Here is a 24093-nt window from a genome sequence, read left to right on the forward strand (position 1 = left end):
TAAGAGTGATTCCTTCTTAAATAAGAGTGAAAGACTGGTTTTCTTTTTAGGAGAAAAATTATCATATGGTAAGTTAAAACACTGACTCAATTCAACAAAAAGTACACAATTAGGACAAACTAAAGTACTTAGAACTTTTGTCCTAGAATCAGAGCTCTCAAAATGTCTCCCTAGTGAACATCTCCTCACAGAATGCAGAAACACACTACACCTCAGGATCTCCAATATAAGGTCATTCAGGCTTTGCTTGAATACTTCGTCTGATGAGAAGCTCATTATTTCACAAAACAGGCATTTCACTTTTGAGCAACTTTGACTATGCCATAAAATCCTTATTTTAGCTAATGGTGAGAAAGTAACTTGAATATATTTATTTTTCAAAATCATTTATTTTTACTTAACACATCAAATGTACAGCCATTTGATCCATGAAACAAAGGATAAAATATATTCTCTTAAAGCGTTTGCTTAGATGTCTTGTGAAGTTGCAAAAACACTCCACAGAAAAATAAATACCTAGGAAAATCTAACAAACCAAACCAAGTGAAATATTTCAAAGATGACTTTTTAATTGCTTTACAAAGGGTCCATTATGTAAACAAAGCTCTACTCCACAAGTCATGCTACCTCTCCCAACACCACCACCATTCTGATTCTGAGAGGAAACGGCAAAAATCATTCAAAGGGCTCTTTACTCTCTGAATACTAATGTTAAATAATCTTCCATGAGTGTTATGCAAAGCACACCCATATGGATTTATCCAAGACATAGAGGCTCCCCACAGAAGTTAAAAACTGACCTGCATAATTCATCTAAGTTTCACATCTTTGAGGTGGTGAATCATTTCCTTTGCTTTAAAATATTTTCCACATCTCACACAAGTCCATTCTCAGTTTATTTTCTTTTGAAAATGTTACCGTTCATTCATAGCCAGCTACTTTAAAAGCTTTAATTGTAATAACAAACTCTCAGGTTTTTTTCTATCGTCTGATTTCTGTCACAAAGGTACTTAGGCTTTGTACCTCAAACAAGACGTTAAGAAGTACTGTTCCCAGGAATAGAACAGACATATTTAGACCTTCCGCAGGGCAGCACGAGGTGGACCCCACCTTTGGTGACGCAGTGTGAAGTCTGCAGTAACTGGTGTGGTTGAGCAGGGGCAAAGGTGGGCAGGTGCTGGCTGAGCTGGCTCCTGGGTATCTGGGCTTAGACTCCAGCACATACAGACTTACGGAAACATTGCCAGTGATGGCAAACCACGTGTTGCTTGCTTCTGTTTCTTTAGAATTGCCTTCCTAAGAAGCCCAGTCAAGAGTGAACATAAAGCAGATGGCCCACTCTCCTCAAAGTCACTCAGAAAGGGTCTTTCATAAAACAAGCTACCTAGGCATCAGCTCAGATAGGTGAGAAGGTCCCTACACCTGTGACAATGCTCTGAGCAGTCCACGAAGCTCTGCCTCACTCTCTCCATGACAGCATATGGCTACTCTGGGCGCAAGAGAAGGAACAGAAACCCCAGACTCAAAGAGGGTTTGGAGAACATCCAAGGAGAGTAACTAGATTTCTACAGTAACAATTTGTTAATATGATTACACCTTATCATAATGCTGTTTTAGATTACAGATACTAAGGCAAGGGGTTTTCACAAAGTTCAGTTAATCCTTGAATGATGCAGTCAAAAATCTGCATGTAATTTTTGACTCTACAAAAATTTAACTAGTAATTGCCTACTGTTGATTGGAAGCCTTATCGATAACATAAACAGTCAATTACCACAAATTTTGTATTGTATTCTTACGATAAAGTAAGTTAGAATGGCGATCATTAAAAAATCTGGAGACAACAGATGCTGGAGAGGATGTGGAGAAATAGGAACACTCTTACACTGTTGGTGGGAATGTAAATTAGTTCAACCATTGTGGAAGACAGTGTGGCGATTCCTTAAGGATCTAAAAATAGAAATTCCATTTGACCCAGCAATCCCATTACTGGGTATATATCCAAAGGATTATAAATCGTTCTACTGTAAGGACACATGCACACGAATGTTGATTGCAGCACTGTTTACAATAGCAAAGACCTGGAACCAACCCAAATGCCCATCGATGATAGACTGGATAGGGAAAATGTGGTACATATACACCATGGAATACTATGCAGCCATTAAAAACAATGAGTTCGTGTTCTTTGTAGGGACATGGATGAACCTGGAAACCATCATTCTCAGCAAACTGACAAAAGAGCAGAAAATCAAACATTGCATGTTCTCACTCATAGGTGGGTGTTGAGCAATGAGAACACATGGACACAGGGAGGGGAGCACTACACACTGGGGTCTGTTGGGGGGAATTGGGGAAGGGACCGGGGGTCGGGGAGGTGGGGAGAGATAGCAGGGGGAGAAATGCCAGATACAGGTGAAGGGGAGGAAGGCAGAAAATCACACTGCCATGTGTGTGCCTATGCAACAATCCTGCATGTTCTTCACATGTACCCCAAAACCTAAAATGCAATAAAGAAAAAGAAAAGGAAAAGTATCAAAGAACAGATCAAGCATCCAGAAATAAGATGGTGGACCCCTCAGATTGCTTCCCTGCCCCTTTCTAGTTCCTGTTTTCTTATGCATTGTTATATTCTTCCCTGATACATAAATCCCTAGTTTTAGCCAGTCAGAGAGATGGATTTGAGACTGAGCTCCCATCTCCTCAGCTACAGCACCCAAGTAAAGCTTTCTTCCTTGGCAAAAAAAAAAAAAAAAAAAGAAAGAAAGAAAAAGAAAATTGGAAGAAAAAATATTTACTAAGTGGAAGTGGGTCACCACACATAAAGGTCTTAATCTTCATCTTCACATTGAGTAGGGTGAAGAGGAAGAGGAGGTTGAAGAGGAGGCATTGGTCTTGCAGACTCAGGGGTGACAGAGGTGGGAGAAAATGGAAGAAAATCCACACAGTTCAAATTCATGTTGTTCAAGGGTCAACTGTACTTTGGTTTATTGACATTAGGGTCTGTCTCACTCACAAATAGCACTGTGTGTTACCTTTAGTGAGTCCTCTTCCCTTAGAAACAGTATATCAGGCCAGGCTCAGTGGCTCACACCTGTAATCCCAGCATTTTGGGAGGCTGAGGCAGGTGCATCACCTGAGGTTGGGAGTTTGAGACCAGCCTGACCAACATGGAGAAACCCCGTCTCTACTAAAAAATACAAAATTAGCTGGGTGTGGTGGTGCATGCCTGTAGTCCCAGCTACTCGGGAGGCTGAGGAAGGAGAATCACTTGAACCTGGGAGGCAGATGCTGCAGTAAGCTGAGATTGCGCCATTGCACTCCAGCCTGGGCAGCAAGAGTGAAACTCCATCTCAAAAAAAAAAAAAAAGAAAAGAAAAGAAAGAAAGAATACATTAATTTGCAAACCTGTATTACCTCCTGACTCTGGCTGTTTGAATAAGGTTAGGCTTCCAGCATCCTCCCCAAAGCAACCATATGAGGGCACTGTAGATGCCACCTATAATTCACACCTGTTGTTCATTAGTAGTTAACAGTTAAACAGCTTTAGAACATCAACTGCATTATGTCATCACTTGTCTATAAAATCACTAATTTGGTTTTTAATTCCATATGTATTGTGCACCTGTCACATACAAAGCACTTTGCTAATTACTATGGGAATATATCAATAGATCAAGACAGGATCCCTATCTTCAAGAAGCTTACAGTCCAGATGGTATAAAAGAAATGATGCACAATATACAAGACAAACTGTACTAAAGACACAGACCAAATGCTGAGTGAGCAAAAAAAGGAAGAGTGATTTACTTCCACTGGGGTGACTGGAAGTTTCATTAAGGAAATGTGCTTTAAGCAGGATGTGAAAGGATTTGGAGGATTTGTAGACTCAGTATTTGCAGTGAATGTCTCATTTTTAGCTGCCTCAACCCTCCCTGGAGGCAGAAATTGGATTTTGCTGTTTTCATCAAAGGACTGCTATGCCTGGAGAGATCCATAGACTTCTCTAGACGTTAGTGATAATAATCCCCAACAGCAGCTTCCTAGTTATCTCAATGAGAGAATTGGTGTGAGAGTCTAGCCCGCTTCTGTCTGATGCATTGGTGCCTGAAGCTGAGGCTGACAGGGGAAAGGAACCCTGCCCTATGTTCCTGATGGTCAGCTGAGGCCTACATTCCTATGTCCTTCCTGTTCAGCTCATTCTCCAGGCACTCCCCACTGCAGTGCTGCTCACACCATCCGAGACATCTCAATCTGACTTCCCTCAATGACAAAGCTCTGTATGTGATGTCCCCACATCTTTGCTTTGTTTTTAGCAAAGCTAAAGCTCTACCCTCCTTTGTCCCTAATAACAACATAGCAGGGCTTTTCTGTATTACGTGGTTTCATTCAACATTGTTTTGTTATAATATTGATGAGAATAAAGACTGATTCCTGGCCAGGGCCACTGTCTGTGTGGAGCTTGCACGTTCTCCCCGGGTCTTTGTGAGTTGTCTTCAGGTACTCTGGTTTCCTCCCATATTTCAAAGATGTGCATGTTAGATTCACTGGTGTGTTTAAGTGGTCACAGTCTGAGTGAGCGTGTGAATGCACCCTGTGATGGAATGCCGTCCTATCCATGGCTGATTCCCACCTTGCGCCCTAAGCTGCTGCCAACCCTGAGCAAAAATAAGTAGGCAAATGATTATCCTACATGTTTAATATTAGAAGTGTTTTGATCTTTATTTAGATGTTTGGTGATCGTTCTGTGACCAGATATATGCTGTAGGAACTTCAGTTTTTTTTGTTTTTTTTGTTTTTTTTGTTTTTTTTTTTGAGACAGGGTCTCACTATGTTGCCTGGGCTGGTCTCCAATTCTTGTCTTCAGGTGATCCTTATGTCTCAGTCTCCTGAAGTGCTGGGACTGCAGGCATAAGTCACCATGCCCAGCCAGAAACTTAACTCTTGTTTATACCAATTAGCCTATGGTAAAATTGGCTTCATTACACATTTCACTGAAAGCCATAGTTTCCAAGAACCTATCAATGACTTTAAGTGAGGACTTAATGAATACTACTACTAATAATATAATAATCATTTGCTGAAAATTTACCATGTGACAGATTATATATATAGTCTTAGTTAATCTTTACAACAACCCTATTAACTTCTCAGAATTCTTTTCAGAATCAACTCTACTTGATTTAAACAGTATGTTAGTCTGCTTGGGCTGCCATAACAAAATACCAAAGACTGGGTGGCTTAAACAACAGAAATTTATTTTTCACATTCTGGAGGTGGAAAGTCCACAATCAAGTTTCGACAGGGTTTCGTTTCTGGTGAGGTCTCTCTGGCTTGCAGACAGCTGCCTTCTTGCTGCAACCTCACACGAAAGAGAGAGGTTCTCTTTCTCTCTTCCTCTTCCAATAAGGTCATAATCTTATCTGATGACCTTTTAGGAAGAGGAAGAGAGACCTCATTTAACCTTAATTACTTCCTTAAGATCCTAACTCCAGATGTAGTCACACTGGGGGTTAGGACTTCAACACAGGAATGGAGGAGTGAAGAGATGACAAAATTCAGTCCATAGCAAGTAGAAAAGAAACTGGTTGAAAGAAAATAGAGTAGCTAATAAAATTTCCAGGAAGTTTAAAGTGCCAGCTCAGAAAATAGGCAGGAGCAAAAGGAAGCTAGGTAGCCAGAATCATACCCAAACCATGCCCAGAACCATTCTGATGAGGACCCTGTTGCTATCACTGGCTGTCAGTCACCACTGCCTCAAAAGCCAAATGCTGGTGTCTGCCACCACCAGCAGCCTTGGTATTCACTTTCCCTGCTTCTGTAAGTCCCAGTTCAACATTGCAGGCATCTGATTAAGCAAGCTTAGGTTATGATTAAGCAAGCTTAAGTCACAAGTAAGCAACCCAGCTGCAAGGGATGCTAGGAAAGACAAGACTTGGGCTATTTATTAGCTTCTATAATGGAGGCAGGCTCTACATCTTATCAAGTCTCATATAATACAGAGTATTCTAATTATGGGGAAATTTTCGGATGCTAGATAGATGCCCCTCCAAAGGACAACCAACACAATTATAATCTCCTATTACAAGCGGTAAGTTAATAGTTAGCAGATATAAGTAAATTAAAATAATTTCATGAACACTCATTATGTGCCATGTACTCCAATATTCTGTATATGTTCTATTTTACATCACTAAAAAGATATGATCGTGAACAAGCAAATTGAGTTTATAACCTACAGGAACATAAGTCATAATTGAAAAACAAAAGACTAACATTAAAGTCAAGAAGAAATGGGACACGTTTAGGAGGTTATCTCATGCTCAGCTGAGAAAACATAAGGGCAGGGTCTATGGTACTAAATATGGGAATACGTTTTGGGAAGAGATGTAAAATCCTTCTTACAGGAAATATTGACAGAATTTCCTGATTAATGAATGTTGGTTGGGGTTTCAGTGAGAAAAGAGTAAAGGTAAGATCCAAAATTTCTAGCCTAGATAAAAACTCAGTGCTTAACTAAATTAAGCTCTTTCACCAAAAATTGTTTGCCTAACAAATCTTAAAAGGCCAATAATAGAAAGTGAGATGAAGTCTTAGAACAAGTAGAAAACCCTGGACAGGAAGGTTGATATAAGGCACCAGGCCAAAAAAGACCAAATTGATATAAGACTATATAGTACCGTTCTTTTGGGGAAATACAAGGTTTAGAGAAGAAAGGGAGAACTTTGAGAAAAATAAAATTAACCAAGAGGGAAATAGAATAGGAATAAAGAGTGAAGAAAAGAAAACCTGAAAGTAATATTTGTCCAATATTTTTAGTATCCTTTACTAATATAAAGATATTTTAGGAACATAAAATACTTAAATGAATTTATTAACAGAGATGATATATGGAAAAATTAGCCTTGTGAAACTTTCCCCACAAATGAATTGTATAAATTCAACTGATAGGTCTATGAGTTAGCAAGAAAGGAAAGAGGACAGGTGCCATAAGCTATACATTAGTTATGTAGAAGTTGATCCTGAGCAAAATGCTGAAAGAGATGATCATATGGCTGGGTTTTTTGCTTACCTGAATTTTTCCTCTTACGAGACCACGAGCATCACGAAGGAAGGAGCTGTGGCTTATTCTTCTTTATATCTCTGATGCATATCATACACACAAAGGCACACAGTGTGCACTTAAGAAATATGAGCTGAACTGAATTGAACTGAGCTGAGCAAGTTCAATAAGAACAAGCCTTGTGGGTAAAATGTGGAAATGTAAACTGAAATACAGAGTTGGACACATCTGCAACAGTCAATGTCCACTGACAGAAAAATCTTTAGTGGCCTATTCCTGGGCTATGTACAGGAATGGCTCCTTCTTAATATTTTTACCAAGCAATTACAGAATATTCAGATGATACGCACATCAAATTTACAAATGACTCAGGGCTGGGAGGTAAAACTAACATATTAGATAACTAAGTCAGGATTAAAGACCAAAAAGCTAGAATGAGAGGCAAAACCTAATGATCACAATTTTAAAAAGTAACGGGGATCAATTAAAAAGTCCTGCAGCACAATAATAACAAAGCAAGTCAATTAGGTGAGGGAAATGCAAAATGACTCAGACCTTCAATTCTCCCACTACAGCTGTCCAGAAAGCTTGAAATCTCTCTCTACTTAGAGATTCTGGATAAAACATTATACTCTTTTTAATGTATAGTTAAATTTGCAAAAATGTAAGGAAAATACCTAGGGACCAAAAACAAATAAGTAAATGAAAAGCAAAAGAAAATTTATGAGCTAATCCTGGGGCACACATAAGAGTGTAGGATGGAGAAAGAAGTCTGACAACAGAAACCAGGGGCTTTGGCCAATAGGCAGTGGGTAGTTTGAATTGAAGATGGCTTTATAAACCTAAGGCTATCACTAACAGGAATGACAAAGAAACTTGCCTTTCTGCCTGAACTATGGCTGGGAAAAGAAAATCTTCCTTCAGCATTTGTAACCATTGACTCTATCCATGTACATAATTGAGGCATCAATTTGCACTACCCAAATGTTAGGCAAATCTCAATCACAGAAAGTAATATAAAAGGTGGTTTGAGGATGATGGTAGCCCTGGAGCAGCAGGCAGAAGCAAAAATAAATCTAGTCTATAGTGATGAGCCCATAAACCAGCAGAACAGGACTCCAATAGGCAATGTCCCACCAAAGATGAGCTCCCAATCTGAAATAACAAAACCCACAAGGACACAATCCACCATAAAAGAGTCATCAGGTACAAGAAACAGTGAGTCTAGACCTACAAAAGCTATCACATAAGACTATAAACACAAGAGCTGTGTTTAAAATTATTAAACATTTAAAATAAGTTATAAAAAATAACATAGCAAGACACTGTGAAAAACAAAAACAGATAGGAAAAACAATGACCATGTAGAACTTCTAAAAATGAAGATATCACCATTGAAATTTTAAAAACTCAATATAAGGGTTAAATGGAAGATTAGACATAGGTGAGAAAAGACTTAATGAACTAGAAGAAATATCTGAAGAAATCACCCAAAACACATGAAAGAGCAATAAAAAGAGAGAAAACATATTTTTTAAAGTCTAAGGGATAGCACTGAATAAAAAGGAAAATGTTTCTTTAATATGAATTATAGAAATAGGCACTACAGAGAATGGAGGAAAGGAAATATGCAACAAAAAAGAATAGCTGAGAATTTTCCAGAACTGGTGACAGACATGAATCCTCAGATTTAGGAAGCACAGTGAGTTCTAACTGGGATAAATAAAAATAAAACCACATTGAGATGCATCACTGAGAAACTGTAAAACACATACACAAAGTAAAACTCTTTTTAAAAAAGCAAGAAAAGACATTGCCTGAAAAAGACCAATTAGACTAAAGCAAATTTCTCAAAAGCAAAAGCTAAAAAGTGATGGAATAACATCTTCAACATACTGAGAGAATATACTGTCTACCAAGAATTCCATACTTATCTAATATGTAAATCAAATTAAATAAATAATGAAAGAGTTAATCATTAATAGACCCTCTCTGAAGAAGCCATCCAAGGATGTACTTCAGGAAGAAGGAAACTGAAACCAGAAAGAAGTGAAAACACTTAACAAAGAACCAAAGTAACATGGGGGACAATCTAAACATGCACAGATTTTTAAAAATAAAATAACGATAATTACTGAGTCATATAAAAACAAGATAGAATTAAAACATTTAACAACAATAAGAGAAAATAGGAGGTATATGATTAAAGTTAATAATTATCAGATGAGTAGAGATATTAATTAATTTTAGACTTTATAAAGTCAAGTATACTTATAAATTTTTAACAATAGCCACTAAAAGAAAAGAAAGTACAAAATTTCCAAATAATTAGTAGAGAAAACAAATAAGGAAAAATTCAGCAGCAAAACAGGCAGTAGGAAAGGCAGGAGAAAAAAGAAAAAGGCACAGAAAAAGCAGGACAAATGGAAAGCAAATATGATAGAAATGATTGCAAATGTTGGCAAACCACTAAAGTGACTAAAACTTGAATAAAAAAGTAAAAGTCATCCACATGTCATTTTTAAAGAGACTCAACTAAAGCATAAGAATATAAGAAGCTTGAAAGTAAAAACAAGAAAAATATATTTTTATATATCCCATTTAGTGTGAAGATTCACACATTTTGTTGTGATCCTATCAATATGCTTGATTACTGAATGCTGGCCCAAACCTTTTGTTGCTGTTACATAATATTCTGTACTGTGGGCTTTCGATAAGATATAGTGGACTTATAATTTTATAGAATAGACTTAAAGACGTAAAGCATTGTTAGAGATAAATCAGTCACTACATATGATAAAAGAAAAGATTCTCAGGCAGGTGAAACAATTCTAAACTCATAACATAACCTCCAACTATATTTACAAGTCGAAATATATGCATCTGAAGATTTTTAAGATGCATGCCTTGGTTCTTGATAAATCAAGCAAAAAAAAAAAAAATCCATATGGATATGGGAAACTTGGACCACAAAGTCAACAAGTTTGATCCAAATGGATAAATATGGAATACTGTAGGAAGTTTATTAGTTATTAAAAAGACTTCAAACAATTTTAAATTGACTCTTGGAATCATGTATCAGGTAGCAAGTTTGGTCAAATGACCTCTAAGATCTCAACTAATTTTAAGATTATTTAGTCTAGTTTCAATAAATATTTCACTTACAGATTTAAAATCTTGGCCAGGTTTTTTTTTTTTTTTTCCTTCAAAACTGGGTATAGCTCTAGGATGAGTTATAGCTTGAGGTATAAACCTCAACATTCCCACTGTGCTCCACTTTGAGTTTGGTGTGGGGTGGGGATCACCAAGCTAAACCCAAAGAAAACTTCATGGGTGTAGTCCAAAGAGAACCAAATCAAACGAACCAACAATTTTGCACAAATTCCCATGAGCCAAAACCACTGAATTTCACTCACCAACAAAGACCTATATTAGACCCCCTCAGCAACTTGAGCCAAATTTTCCTAAACCTCAGACATGTCAGGACACTGTTAAGTTTGAAAGATGAGCAAAAGACTAGATTTTAAAAGAATTAACTTGAAACTATATAAGTTTCTATAACATTTTGGAGTCTTTACAATGGAACATTTTGGAGTCTTTACCATGGAAAAAATAACTGAAGAAATAAATCATAAAAGTCCCCAGTACCCTCTTCCAGAGAGCAGTATTTCCTCCTAGACATTCACCACGGCAGAAAAAAAAAAAAAATTACATACTGATGTTCAACAAACAAATGACAGCAGCATTTTAAAAGGAAGAATAAGTTACAAAGCACACGTTGAAATAATATGTTGGGCTAAATTTACAACTTTGTAAAAACAGTTGGCCCAAACATCAATTTATATATACAACTAGAGTTCTGTTATTAAAAACAGATCAGGACAAAAGGGATCCATCATTTAATTGGTACAAACAGTACCTACTTGTGTGGAAAACCGTGCTGTGTATACTGATAGATGAATTCACATAGGTAAATTTATAATATCTCAGTCTCTTTTTAAAGAGTCCAGTTAATCTGCTTATCTCATATCATTTTTAAGGAATGCATTAGGGTGGTAGTATCTTCATTGATGCTTACCTTACCACCAGGGGTGAGGTACCTAGAAATGGAATGGTAGGGGACAGGGCAAGGAAGATGGAAGAAAAGTTAAAAGAGGACTCATCTGACCAATGGGATTTTAGATCCTTTGGCTTCTTCTCAAATTCTCTTCAGTTTTTGAACATATCATTCTATCTTCATGTAATACTATCCAGAATGTCCAGGTTTCTGAATTGGTGATCAGCCTTACAATCAATGCATAGATAATATATGACAGGGTTTCTTTTCTTACATGGAAGCTATTATAACTTAATAGTATATCTTAAAAGTTCTGTCATCTCAAATAAAACAAGTATAGTTTTTTGTTTTGCTGTGTTTTGTTTTGTTTTGTTTTGGAGGCAGGGTCTCATGCTATTGACCAGGCTGGAGTGCAGTGGTGTGATCTCAGCTCACTGCAACCTCTGCCTCCCAGGTTCAAGCATTTCTCATGCCTCAGTCTCCCAAGTAGCTGGGATTACAGGTGCGCACGACCATTCCCAGCTAATTTTTGAAATTTGAACAGAGACGAGGTTTCGCCATGTTGGCCAGGCTGGTTTTGAACTCTGGACCTCAGGTAGTCCACCCACCTCAGCATCCCAAAGTGCTGAGATTATAGGCACAAGCCACCGCACCCAGTCATATAGTTAGTTTTTAATTCCTCCAGCTATCAGGTTCTTAAGAGCAGACATAGCATTTTAATATATGTCAGTAATTCCCACTGTAACTGACATAGCTCTGGCTTTCAGTAACAACTTAGAGTTCAATACAGTACAGGAGACACCAACACAAAATTCACTAATGCATATATGAAACTGTAGAAGGGAAGTAGGTCAGCTACTCTTCTCATGGACAGATAGTGGAGGGAGACATGATGGGCTTATCAATGAAGACCTTAATCTAAGAACTAAAAGAGAGAATGCAGTTTAGCAGGCAGTGAAGTACACATCCCACCCTACTCTGACAATTTGACAAAGACTAGAAATAGATGATCCAAGCAGCTTTGCTAAAAAGGGCAGCAGAAGATGTAGTAAGTGGATATAAAAGTAACACGATCAGCTAAGGTAGCTACTGAAGTGGTGCTACCATTCCATAAACATGTATTTAAAACCCTTTTTGTCCCATTATATTAGGTAAAATAGGGAATAGAAGGATTGCAAGGGAGAATGCAAAAGTGACTAAATCACAGTGCCAGCCTTTAGTATGGTCAGTGCACAGGACACAGATAAATACAATTACAAAGGGCATGTATCAAGTACTTTGGGTACAAGGAAGAAGGCATAAATGTGTCTGCCTGAGAAAGCCAATAAAAGTTCTTAATAAATGACTTCAAAAAGCAACTCAATGCTGAGAAGTTGAGTCTGGGCAACTAAATACATAAAACAAAATAAATAAAAAGTAACTCAAGACATTTTTATATTATAACATTAAAGCAAAGATTTGATGATCTGATTTGAACACAACGACCATTATAATAAAGGAAAGGACTTCATAATATAATCAAGCTGTTTCCATATTTCAGAAGAATACCCAATTAAAAGCAAAAACAAAAAGACCTTCACTTCTCTGTTTACAATAAACTGTCAGCACCAAATACTTCACAACAGTAACTGTATTCTGTTTTGTTTTGTTTTGTTTCATTTTCTAGCCCTTGTTCATGTATATTTTCATTAATAAAAACAGCACCTGAGGATAGGAGAGAATACTGTTTACTTTAATGTTTTTAAATAACTCTGTAATTTTTTCTTGTCAACAAATCATTATTGCCTTTTAATTTTTTTCTCTTCCTCAACTACCCCTTCTTCTTCCAATACTCAATTCCTTCAGCCAGAACAAACAAAAAACCCAAAGCCAACATTCCATGTAAAATATCAGTGAGCCTAGAGAAGAGGCAGGAGGTTCATTAGATCTCACTTCTCATTTCAGAGTCAGAACGCTTCCCTCACCAATTCCACGGAGAAATGGACAACCAGCAGTTTCATCCTTAGTTTCTGTGGACTGGAAATGCAATTTCTGGCCCTGTGACAAATTCCACTATAACAAAGCCAATAGCACGCCCCATGGAGTTCACTATAATGGGGTTTAACTGTATTGGCCTTATGCATAAATTCAAAGAAAAGTATATCTTGGGGAATGATGAATGTAGGAAGGACTAAAAGTTTAGGGGTGTGTAGAGTTTGGAAAATTCACCATTTTTTTCTTTTAGAGAAAAAATATGTTCATTAAGGTGAAATAGAGAATTCTGTCAACTTATTCCACAGATACTTATGAATACTTAGTACATATCACATATCAGGCACTGGTCTCACTGCTAGGAATGCAGTAATAAGAAGATAGAAAAGAACCATGTTCTCATGGAACTTATATATGAATCAGGGAGACAGATAATAAATAAAAAAAAGATCAGAAAGCATAAGTACTGTTATGCATCGCTAAACAATGGTGATACATTCTGTGAAATGCTTCACTTGGAGATTTAGTCCTTGTGTGAACATTGTAGCATGTACTTCCACAAACCTAGATGGTTTAGCCTATGAAACATCCAGGCTATATGGGCATAGCCTATTGCTCCTAAGATACAAACCTGTACAGGATGTGACTGTACAGTTGTACTATAGGCAACTGTAACACAGTACTAAGCATTTGTGTCTCTAAACCTGTAAACATAGAAAAGGTACAGAAAAATACAGTATTATAATCTTGAAGGATAACTTTTGTATATGTGGTCTGTCAATGATCTAAATGTCCTCATCAGGGGATAATGAAATACAAAGGGAATGCAAATAAAGTAATGCACTACAATGTGACTAGATAATTTCTCTTTCTTTCCTTCTTTCCTTTCCCTCTCTCTCTCTGTCTCTCTGTCTCTCTCTCTCTCTCTCTCTCTCTCTCACTTCCTCTCTCTCTTTCATCAGAGTCCCACTCTGTCACTCAGGCTGCCGTGCAATAGCAGAATCTCGGCTCGCTGTAACCTCCGCCTCCTGGGTTCAAGCAATTCTCCTGCATCGGCATCCTGAGTAGCTGGGATTACAGAAGCGTATCAACACACCCAGCTAATTTTTGTATTTTTAGTAGAAACAGGGTTTCACCATGTTGCTCAGGCTGGTCTCAATGTCCTAACCTCATAATCTGCCCACCCTGGCCCCACAAAGCACTGGGATTACAGGCTAGATATTTCTAATGAGATTGAGAGGTTAGCAAAGCCCTTCTAAGGAGGTAACACTAAAACTAAAATCTAAGGGATAAGGAGGAAGAACACTTAGAGATAAGGTAACAGGTGGAAGGGCAAAAACAATCTTATTTGAGGGAACAAAAGAAAACTGCCGAGCCTGGACAAAGGAGAGGAAGAGGTAGGTCTGAGAGGCTGGTAGAGGCCAGATGGTAGGGTTTCCTAAACAAGGTAAAGTCTGAGTTTTATGCAAAGTTTGAAACACAGCCTTTATAGCACTTTAAACAGGGGGATGATTGGCTATGATCTGCGTTTTTAAAAGCTCATTTTTGGCTACTGAGTGGTGAATGGACTATAAGTGGCCAAGAGAGTGAAGGGTTAAAGGATTGCTGCAAAACTGATTAGGGTGGCAATAATGAAAATGGAAAAAAAAAATGATTGATTCGAAAGATACCTTAATTGACAGGACCTGCTGAAGGAAGATGAGGAAAAGAGAGCAAATCATAATGACTGGAGCCATTTACTAAGAACAGGACAACTGAGGGAAGACAGATTTGGATACAGACAATAAAGAGTTACTTAAAATATATCAACTTTTAGATGTTCATATATACCTAAGTGGAGATGTCAAGAATGTGATTAGATATAGATGTCTGGAGTTCTGGGGAGAGATCAGAGCTACAGACACAGATCTGAGAGTCAATGACATAAAGATTACATTCAAAGTCATGGAACTGAATGAGATTATAAAGGGATCAAGAAGAGAAGACTTGGTCCAAGGATGGAGCCCATCAGTGTTAAGGGCTCATGAAGGAGAGGAGGAACAGGCAAGGAAGGCAGAAGAACAGCCAAGTGATTAAGGGAATAGGATAGTGTGTGTCAGTTTCAGTCATCCTCTGGAAATCGGACACCAAGATGGAATTAGATGCACAAGAGAGATATAAAAGACGAGGAATCAGGATTAGGTGAAGAGAGCTTCAGACCTGGTATAGATCTGACATCTGTGAAAGGGTACAGGGACAGAAGAATTAGATAGGAAGAGCTCAGTTCTAAGAAATACTTGACATGGTCAAAGGGGAGTTTGGATTCAACACTGCCAATTAGAAGATTCTCATGTAATGAAAGCATGTTCCAATTCTAGTATCCCCATCATGCTCAGTTATTGACTGGGAACACTCCAAGGAAGCCTGGATCATGTTTCCACTGTGTTCCATCTAGGGGTATGGTAGCTGAAGGCTGCTAGTCAGCTCTTGCCCTGTAGCAGATACTCATGAAAGGAGACTGAGGTCACCTCCATAGCCACCACAGTGTGATATTATGAAAATTAACAGTAAATGAGTATCTTAAAGAGGAGGAGGAAGAAGTTAGCCCTGTCAAATACTGCGTAAAGGTCAAGTAGGACAAGAATGGGCACATGATCATGGTTTTAGGCAACATGAAGGCCACTAATGACCTTAACAAGCAACAGCAGTCTCAGGAGGGCAGAGAAGACAGAAGCCTGATTGGAGAGGGTTCAAAAATAAATGGGAAGTGAATATAGACAGAAGGACAGAAAACTCTTTTCAGGTAGTTTTTGTGGGAAAAGGGAGCACAGAAATGAGAAATAGTTAGAAGGCATTGGAACAAATGAAGGTCATTGTTTTATTTTAAGATAGCAGATACTAGAATGTACTAATGAGAATGATCTCATAGACTTGGAAAAATCAGTGACGCTGCAGAAAGAAGAAAACTGCAAGTGCAATATACTTGAGATGCCAAGACAAGGCCTCAGGACACAAACGGAGGACTGGATTTTGGCAGAGACTGTAGAGCTCTGACTACAGTAACAAGAGGGAGGCCAAGGAATTAGGTACAGATACGGGCTGGCAGATAGGATGTGGGAGAATGAGGCTGCACTTGATTGGTTGGGTCTATTTACTTAGCAAAGTAGGAGGAAGCTGAAAGTGAGGGCAAGGGAAGGGAATGTAGGAAGGTTTGAGAAGAATCAAATGGGGAAACAGCCATCTCTGAAAGGGAGAAAGTGAACATACCAGAGAAGTCTATTAGGACTGTAAGGCTGCAACGAGTGCCCATTTGAAATAAGCAGGCATGAGTTTACAGTGAGTTCAATCATCTCAGTTAATATTTTACTCCAGCAATATTCAGCAGCCTAGCCATAGAGATAGAGTAGGTGGATGACCAGAGGAGAAATTTTGTTGAGTATACAGCAGGAAAAGAGACGGAAGGCTTAAATGGTGTTTCTTGACCACGGGTCCATCCCCACATGGAGCACAGTATTTACCAGCAGACAGAACTGATGGTTGAATGGTCATAGCTCCTCCAACTTTCCAACTCTCTAAAAAAACTTCTACTCCTATTTTCTCCTCTGTTTGAGCAATCTCTTTATACACTTTCTCTTTGTAGCAAATTAAACTCACAGATACTGAAGTTTTTAATGAATACAATGCAAAAATCTGCTGCATAAATCTACTTTTGTTTTAATTGATTTTTAATGACTTTTTTTGAAATGTTATTCTTTTATAATGAGGGTTGGATTTTAAACCATCTCTGTATATAAATATATCTTCTTATTTGGATGGTATATGAAAGAGCCTTTTGATGAAAATAAACAAAATAGCTGAACATGACATCTTCTTCTTAAGTCTTTGCCAGGACAATTGAATAAATCATAATTTGTAAGGTGTTTAGCTTAATAGATCTGTCTGGATTTCAAATGTATATAAAATGCTAACTTCTTAAAACAAAAGGCACTACCACATTGATCTTTTTTTGGTAATCTGCCTTGAAAAATCGATGCAACCAGAATTGTCCCTTTTATTTTAACAGACCTTTGAAAATGGACTAAAAATATACTTTCTCTAGCAAAAACATATGATGGAAAACATGCTAATTATACCAATCAGATGGCAAAATGGAAACTTTTTAATAAGCAGCTTTCTCTTATAGTCTTAAAGCTACAGTTTATTTCAGAATAAGTCTTAAATACAACACCAAGGTAAGTAATTTGAGAAATGTAAATGATTGCTTGTGCTCACAGATTTGATTTTCAGGTCAAATTCCCTAGTTTGGCAGTTTTAGCCCATGGTAATATCAAATGGGATTCCAGGTGAGCAGAGTGAACTGCAAAGAACCCCTGGCTTTTTCTCACAACCTAACTGCCCACATTAGAAAAAATGACTGTGAACGAATTTGTCAAAACTAGGACTTTCACTATAGAATAACCACCCAAGGCCCAAACCATAAACAACCACTCATTCAAATGTACTCTTTTTAGCAATAAGAATACCTGAATCATAAATGCATGTTTTTTTCTTCTTTGAGCTCCCAGGAACCAACTGCATTTTTAAAGTTAGTATATACCTGAGACCAGGATAATTATAGGCTACCATCCTATGACATTGTAATGTTCCAAAGATCCCAAAGGGACTGTAACAAGGTTGGTTCTTTATTTTTAGTATTTTAGCATGAAGAAATGAAGCTACACTTTAGGAATCTGCTGTGTTGGAAAAAATTTTAACTGCCAAATAAGTCATCTAGAAGCAGTATTCTGCAGCAACTCAGGATACCCAGAGTCCAGAATCAACACGCTGCAGCTGCATTCAATAGCAGCACCACAATACAAGTCCAAAAGGATGGAAAATGTGACTGGTTACACCACAGATGAATATGGAAGACAATGAACAATGAATAATGAGTGGTGAAAGTAGGGGGCAGGGCAGAAGAAGACACATCCCCAACACAAAACAGACAACAAAATGACGACGTCAGTTCTGGGAATGAACGGACAGGACCAAAGTTATATAGAAACTAGGTCATTCTGAGAAATGAATACTAACTCCCAACATCAGGCTCTTAAGAAAGAAGCTAAATTTGAGCTTTTGAGAGTTTATATTTTAAAGAGAATACTTAGTTGTTGGCAAAGAATTGTTCTCTAAAAGGGCTGAAGGTAATAAGTAAAATTTGAATTTCTTATTCCTCAACATGAAAGAATATCAGTCTTTCCTGGGTAAAATGCAAAAAAAAAAATCAGCATCTTTTGAAGTATGCAGATGAAAGGGCTAGGTGGGAAAGAATGATAATTTGGTTGATCAACATTATCTGTCATCAACATGATCAATTTTAATATATTTTGTTAGTGTAAATATTCCTAAAGCAACAATGTAATAACTGTATTATACCTGTTATCACACTTAAGTTAAAATTACATAGGCTGCAGCCAGACTTTCTGCGCTCCAATCCTGGCTTTATCACATATAAGCCATGCAACCTTTGCAGGTCATTGAGTTTAGCTGTGCTGCATTTTCCTTTTCCATGGAATGAGGATACTTTTCTAGTTGAGAGGATTACTTAGTTACTCCACATAAAGTGCTGTATCAGCAAGGACCCCAACAGGAAATAGATGGTATACTCCATTCATGGAGGGTCTTGTGGGTGTATACAGGGGAACCACAAAGAATATTGCTGAAACCTGGGGCTAGCAGTAGCAGATGTGTTAACCCCCATAGGCCTGAAAGGTTACTAAAATCCAAAAGGAGTGAGAAAGTTATATAGAATAGGTTGCTTTGAGAAGGACCTGATCTTCCATCTGAAGAAACAGCCAATCCAGGGTGACCTTGCAGGGGAGAATGCAAGAGGGAAACATGTTTTGAGTTCACTGTCCTCCCCTCTGATCTCCTGCTGGGGTTTCCCATTGGCTGACCCCACCGGGAGGCCAGATGGCAGAAAGCAGGTTACCGAGCCCACACGGGTCAGCCTACTAGGACAGAGAGCAGATGGAGAAGGGAAGACTGGAGATCTCTTCATGGCAGGGAAAATGAAGAGATCCCACTCAAGCACTTCACTGTACTGGAAACTTTTGCCAAATATATATCACTGTAATTAATGTAATTACATCACATTAATCAGCACTAGTTATGAGGATAAATGTATCGAGACAGACGTTGACATGAATATAACCCTATTTTCATTTGCATAGATATCAACCAGAAACTCATTGTTTATTCAACGTATTATGGCCCAGGAGAAAAGAATGAGAAAAGAAGTATTACAGGAACCAGTTAGTATCCTTTCTCAGATTTCCCGAGAAGCTGCCACAGTATTTTGTAACCAAGCCAAACTCATAAAGAGAAGTGTGGTAAGGTACACCTGTGAGACATATTCCCCAGAGCCTTGGGCTTCTGCAATAAAAACAAATGGAGAGGAAGTGGAGGACTATAAACAATCTGGCTTTTTATATTGTGAATAAAGATTATCTAATTCTGAAGGATATTCACTGTAAAAAATGCTTCAGATTAACAACCTGAAATCCACTTTCTTAGCTCAACACTTAGAAATATAAATCCAGCCTGGGTAGCACAGTGAGACTCCAGCTCTATGAAAATTAAAAAATTAGCCCGGTGTGTGCCACCACACCGGGCTAATTTTTTATTTATTCAGTTATTCAGGAGGCTGAAGTGGGAGGACCACTTGAGCCCAAGAGTTTGAGGCTGCAGTGAACTGTGATTGCATCACTGCACTCCAGCCTGGTGACAGTGTGAGACGCTGTCTCTAAAAAAAAGAAAAGAAGAGAAACATAATAAATATGAAAATGTATTAGTTGATTTGAGATCTGATTTAAAAATGCAAAATCCAGCTGGGTACAGTGGCTCATGCCTGAAATCCCAGCACTTTGAGAGGCCAAATAGTTTGAACCCAGGAGTTCCAGGCAAGCCTGAGCAATGTAGCAAAACCATGTCTCTACAACAAATATAAAAATTAACAGTATGGTACTGGTACCAAAACAGAGATATAGACCAATGGAACAGAATAGAGGCCTCAGAGGAAATACAACATACCCACAACCATCTGATCTTTGACAAACCTGACAAAAACAAGCAATGGGGAAAGGATTCCCTGTTTAATAAATGGTGTTGGGAAAACTGGCTAGCCATGTGCAGAAAGCAGAAACAGGACCCCTTCCTGACACCTTACACCAAAATTAACTCCAGATGGATTAAAGACTTAAACATCAGACCTAACACCATAAAAACTCTAGAAGAAAATCTAGGCAAAACCATTCACGACATAGGCGTAGGCAAGGACTTCATGACCAAAACGCCAAAAGCAATGGCAACAAAAGCCAAAATAGACAAATGGGACCTAATCAAACTCCACAGCTTCTGCACGGCAAAAAAGAAACAGTCAGTAGAGTGAATCGGCAACCAACAGAATGGGAAAAAATTTTTGCAGTCTACCCATCTGACAAGGGGCTGATATCCAGGATTTACAAAGAACTAAAACAGATCTACAAGAAAAAAACAAACAAGCCCATTCAAAAATGGGCAAAGGATATGAACAGATACTTTACAAAAGAAGACATACAGGAGGCCAACAAACATATGAAAAAATGCTCATCATCACTGGTCATCAGAGAAATGCAAATCAAAACCACATTGAGATACCATCTCACACCAGTTAGAATGGCGATCATTAAAAAATCGGGAAACAACAGATGCTGGAGAGGATGTGGAGAAATAGGAACACTTTTACACTGTTGGTGGGAATGTAAATTAATTCAACCACTGTGGAAGACAGTGTGGCGATTCCTCAAGGACCTAAAAATAGAAATCCCATTTGACCCAGCAATCCCATTACTAGGTATATATCCAAAGGATTATAAATCATTCTACTATAAGGACACGTGCACACGAATGTTCATTGCAGCACTGTTTACAATAGCAAAGACCTGGAACCAACCCAAATGCCCAACGATGATAGACTGGATAGGGAAAATGTGGTACATATACACCATGGAATATTACGCAGCCATCAAAAACGATGAGTTCACGTCCTTTGTAGGGACATGGATGAACCTGGAAACCATCATTCTCAGCAAACTGACACAAGAGCAGAAAATCAAACACCGCATATTCTCGCTCATAGGCGGGTGTTAAACAATGAGAACACATGAACACAGGGAGGGGAGCACTACACACTGGGGTCCGTTGGGGGGAAATGGGGGAGGGATTGGGGGGTGGGGAGGTGGGAAGAGATAGCATGGGGAGAAATGACAGATACAGGTGAGGGGATGGAAGGCAGCAAACCACACTGCCATGTGTGTACCTATGCAACAATCTTGCATGTTCTTCACATGTACCCCAAAACCTAAAATGCAATTAAAAAAAAATAAAAAAAAATCAGCTGGGTGTGGTGGTGTATGCCTATGGCCCCAGCTACTTAGAAGGCTGATGTGGGAGGATGATCTGAGACTGGGGAGGCTGAAGCTGCAATGAGCCCTGGTCACACCACTGCACTCCAGCCTGGGTGACAGACTGAGACCCTGTCTCAAAAAATAGTAGTAATAATAATAATGTTAAATAAAAATGTAAGATGTGAAAATTAACAAACATCAGGTCAGTCATGAATTCTGCTGTCATATAATTTATTTTGTTTTTTGTTTTTCTTTTTTATGGAGAGCCAGGGTCTCACTCTGTCAACCAGGCTGGAGTGCAGTGGCACTAAGACGGCTCACTGCATCACTGAAGCCTTGAACTCCTGGACTCAAGGGACCCTCCCCACTCAGCCTCCCCAGTAAGTGGACCCACAGGTGCACACACCTCCATGCTCAGATAATTTTTAAAATTTTTGTAGAAACAGTGTCTTGCTATTTTGCCCAGGCTGGTCTTGAACTACTGGGCTCAGGTGATCTTTCTACCTCAGCCTCCAATACTGCTGGAATTAAAAACCTCAGATGTGGCCCAGCATGGTGGCTCACTCCTGTAATCCCAGCACTTTGGGAGGCCGATGTGGACAGATCACAAGGTCAAGAGATAGAGACCATCCTGGCCAACACAGTGAAGCCCCGTCTTTACTAAAAAATGCAAAAATTAGCTGGGCGTGGTGGCACATGCCTGTAGTCCCAGCTATGTGGGAGGCTAAGGCAGGAGGATCACTTGAACCTGGGAGGCAGACTTTGCAGTGAGCCGAGATTGTGCCACTGCACTCCAGCCTGGTGACAGAGTGAGACTCCATCTCAGAAGAAAAAAAAACCTCAGATGTGAACCGTCACACCCAGTCAGTATAGGTTAATAATAATGTACATTTTAATATACATTTGGTCACAAAGCCAAACATAATGCAAGGTGCCATTTTAAATTTTATTAATGAATCACATTTCTAATTACCTAATTCAAAACACAAGAAAGTGTCATTCGTTAAACAGGGAAAAGTCAAAACATTTCTTGCTATTTATATAATATGACTATTATTAAATTGTATTAGGATAAACTATATAACGTAGCCTTTACTAATACAGTGATATAAACTTCATAATACTTCCTTTTATCTGTATGCCAAATAATTATATAATTTAAAACTTTCCGAAGGGAGTTTTCAATAACATATTACAGTGAAAGAGTGAGAGTATCTGAAAGGGTGATAAACACTGATGCAAAGTAATGATGTCAATGGCACTAGAGAAATAGGCAGAGGACAATTCTGGAAAGTTCTTGCATGTGAGGCCTTGAATAAGGAACTTGTACTTCATTCTGCAGACAACAGTAAGTCACTGAAGGAAGGGAAAGAATAGAATTGGTGCAATAGTTTTGAATGATTAACCAGGCAGTGCAAAATGGCCTGGACAGGGAGTGCCTGGAGCAGGAGGCAGGGTGGGCAAGCAGGTGGGCAGAAACCTGAATGAGGGCAGTGTGGGGAACAGACAAGCAGGGACAGACAGGAGGGAGAAGGTGAAGGGGAGAGAAAGAGGAGGAGGGAAAGAGGAAAAAATCTGCCTGTGGAAGAAAAATGAACAGGACTTGTTATTGGCTAGGACAAGAGTGAAGAAGGACTCAAAGTAACCTGGGAGTGTCAAGCATAATAAATATGGCTGTGCCACCAACAGGCGAGAGCTCAAGAAGAGTGGCCGATGGGGAACTGCAGGTAAGCTGAGAAACCTGCAAGGGTAGAACAGAACAGGATCTAGAATGGAAATGGCTGCAGGCAGAGAAAATGCAGCCACAGAAGAGGGTCCTCCGCATAGTTTAATCCACTGATGGAGATGTGAACTTCCACAAAGGAAATTTACAGACAAGGTCACAGGGATAAGGGTTTTAAGCAGGGTTGTCCAATAAAATACAGTTAAATTTGAATTTCAGAGAAACAATGAACAATTTTGTGGGTATGACCCATGCAACATTTGGGACATATTTATACTAAAAATGTGTTCACTGTTTATCTGAAATTCACATTGCACTGGGCATCCTATATTTTTCATTTCCTAAATCCAGCAACCCTGATTGGAATTGAATTAGGTGATGAATTTCTGAAAGAAATAAACTTAGCCAGAAACAAAGGTCCAAATAGCAAGGATAGTAAAAAGAAATATTTCTAAGAGAAGAGGAAAGGAAGAGAGGCTAAGAAAAAAGATAAATTTGAGATAGCAGAAAGGGAAAAGCTCTCTTACGATAACCTTTCTCAAAAAATGTCAGTGTTGAAAATGCTCAATGTGGAGTTGAATTAAGAGCCTAAGGGCAAGTGAATATGTAAAAAGTTCTGCTCACTTTTGTAAGTTTTATTTCTTGGGGGAAGGCCTTGAAGTTCCTTTCAAGCCTAGGTTTCTGTGACTCAAGGGTTTCATGTATAAATGTTTCAATGTTTTTGGCTACATAATTTTGTATATTATCAGAATTTCTATGTATGAAGACAGAATGGTATTATTTAATGTAGCCATATAAATGACAATCTTATAAAGATTGCTTGGTGGGGATTCCATTAATAAAAAGCAAAATGGGCCGGGTGCAGTGGCTCACA

At 38.5% G+C, this 24093-nt stretch overlaps 1 protein-coding gene across 6 annotated transcripts in view; it reads right to left on the reverse strand.

Annotated features, from left to right (window-relative positions):
* The window catches only part of KIF6 (kinesin family member 6), a 381890-nt gene that overhangs the window by 331620 nt on the left and 26177 nt on the right, over positions 1-24093 (reverse strand). The gene's annotated exons all lie outside the window — the stretch shown is intronic.

This window comes from Saimiri boliviensis, chromosome 4, assembly GCF_048565385.1.
Source record: "Saimiri boliviensis isolate mSaiBol1 chromosome 4, mSaiBol1.pri, whole genome shotgun sequence".
NCBI classification, from domain to species: domain Eukaryota; kingdom Metazoa; phylum Chordata; class Mammalia; order Primates; family Cebidae; genus Saimiri; species Saimiri boliviensis.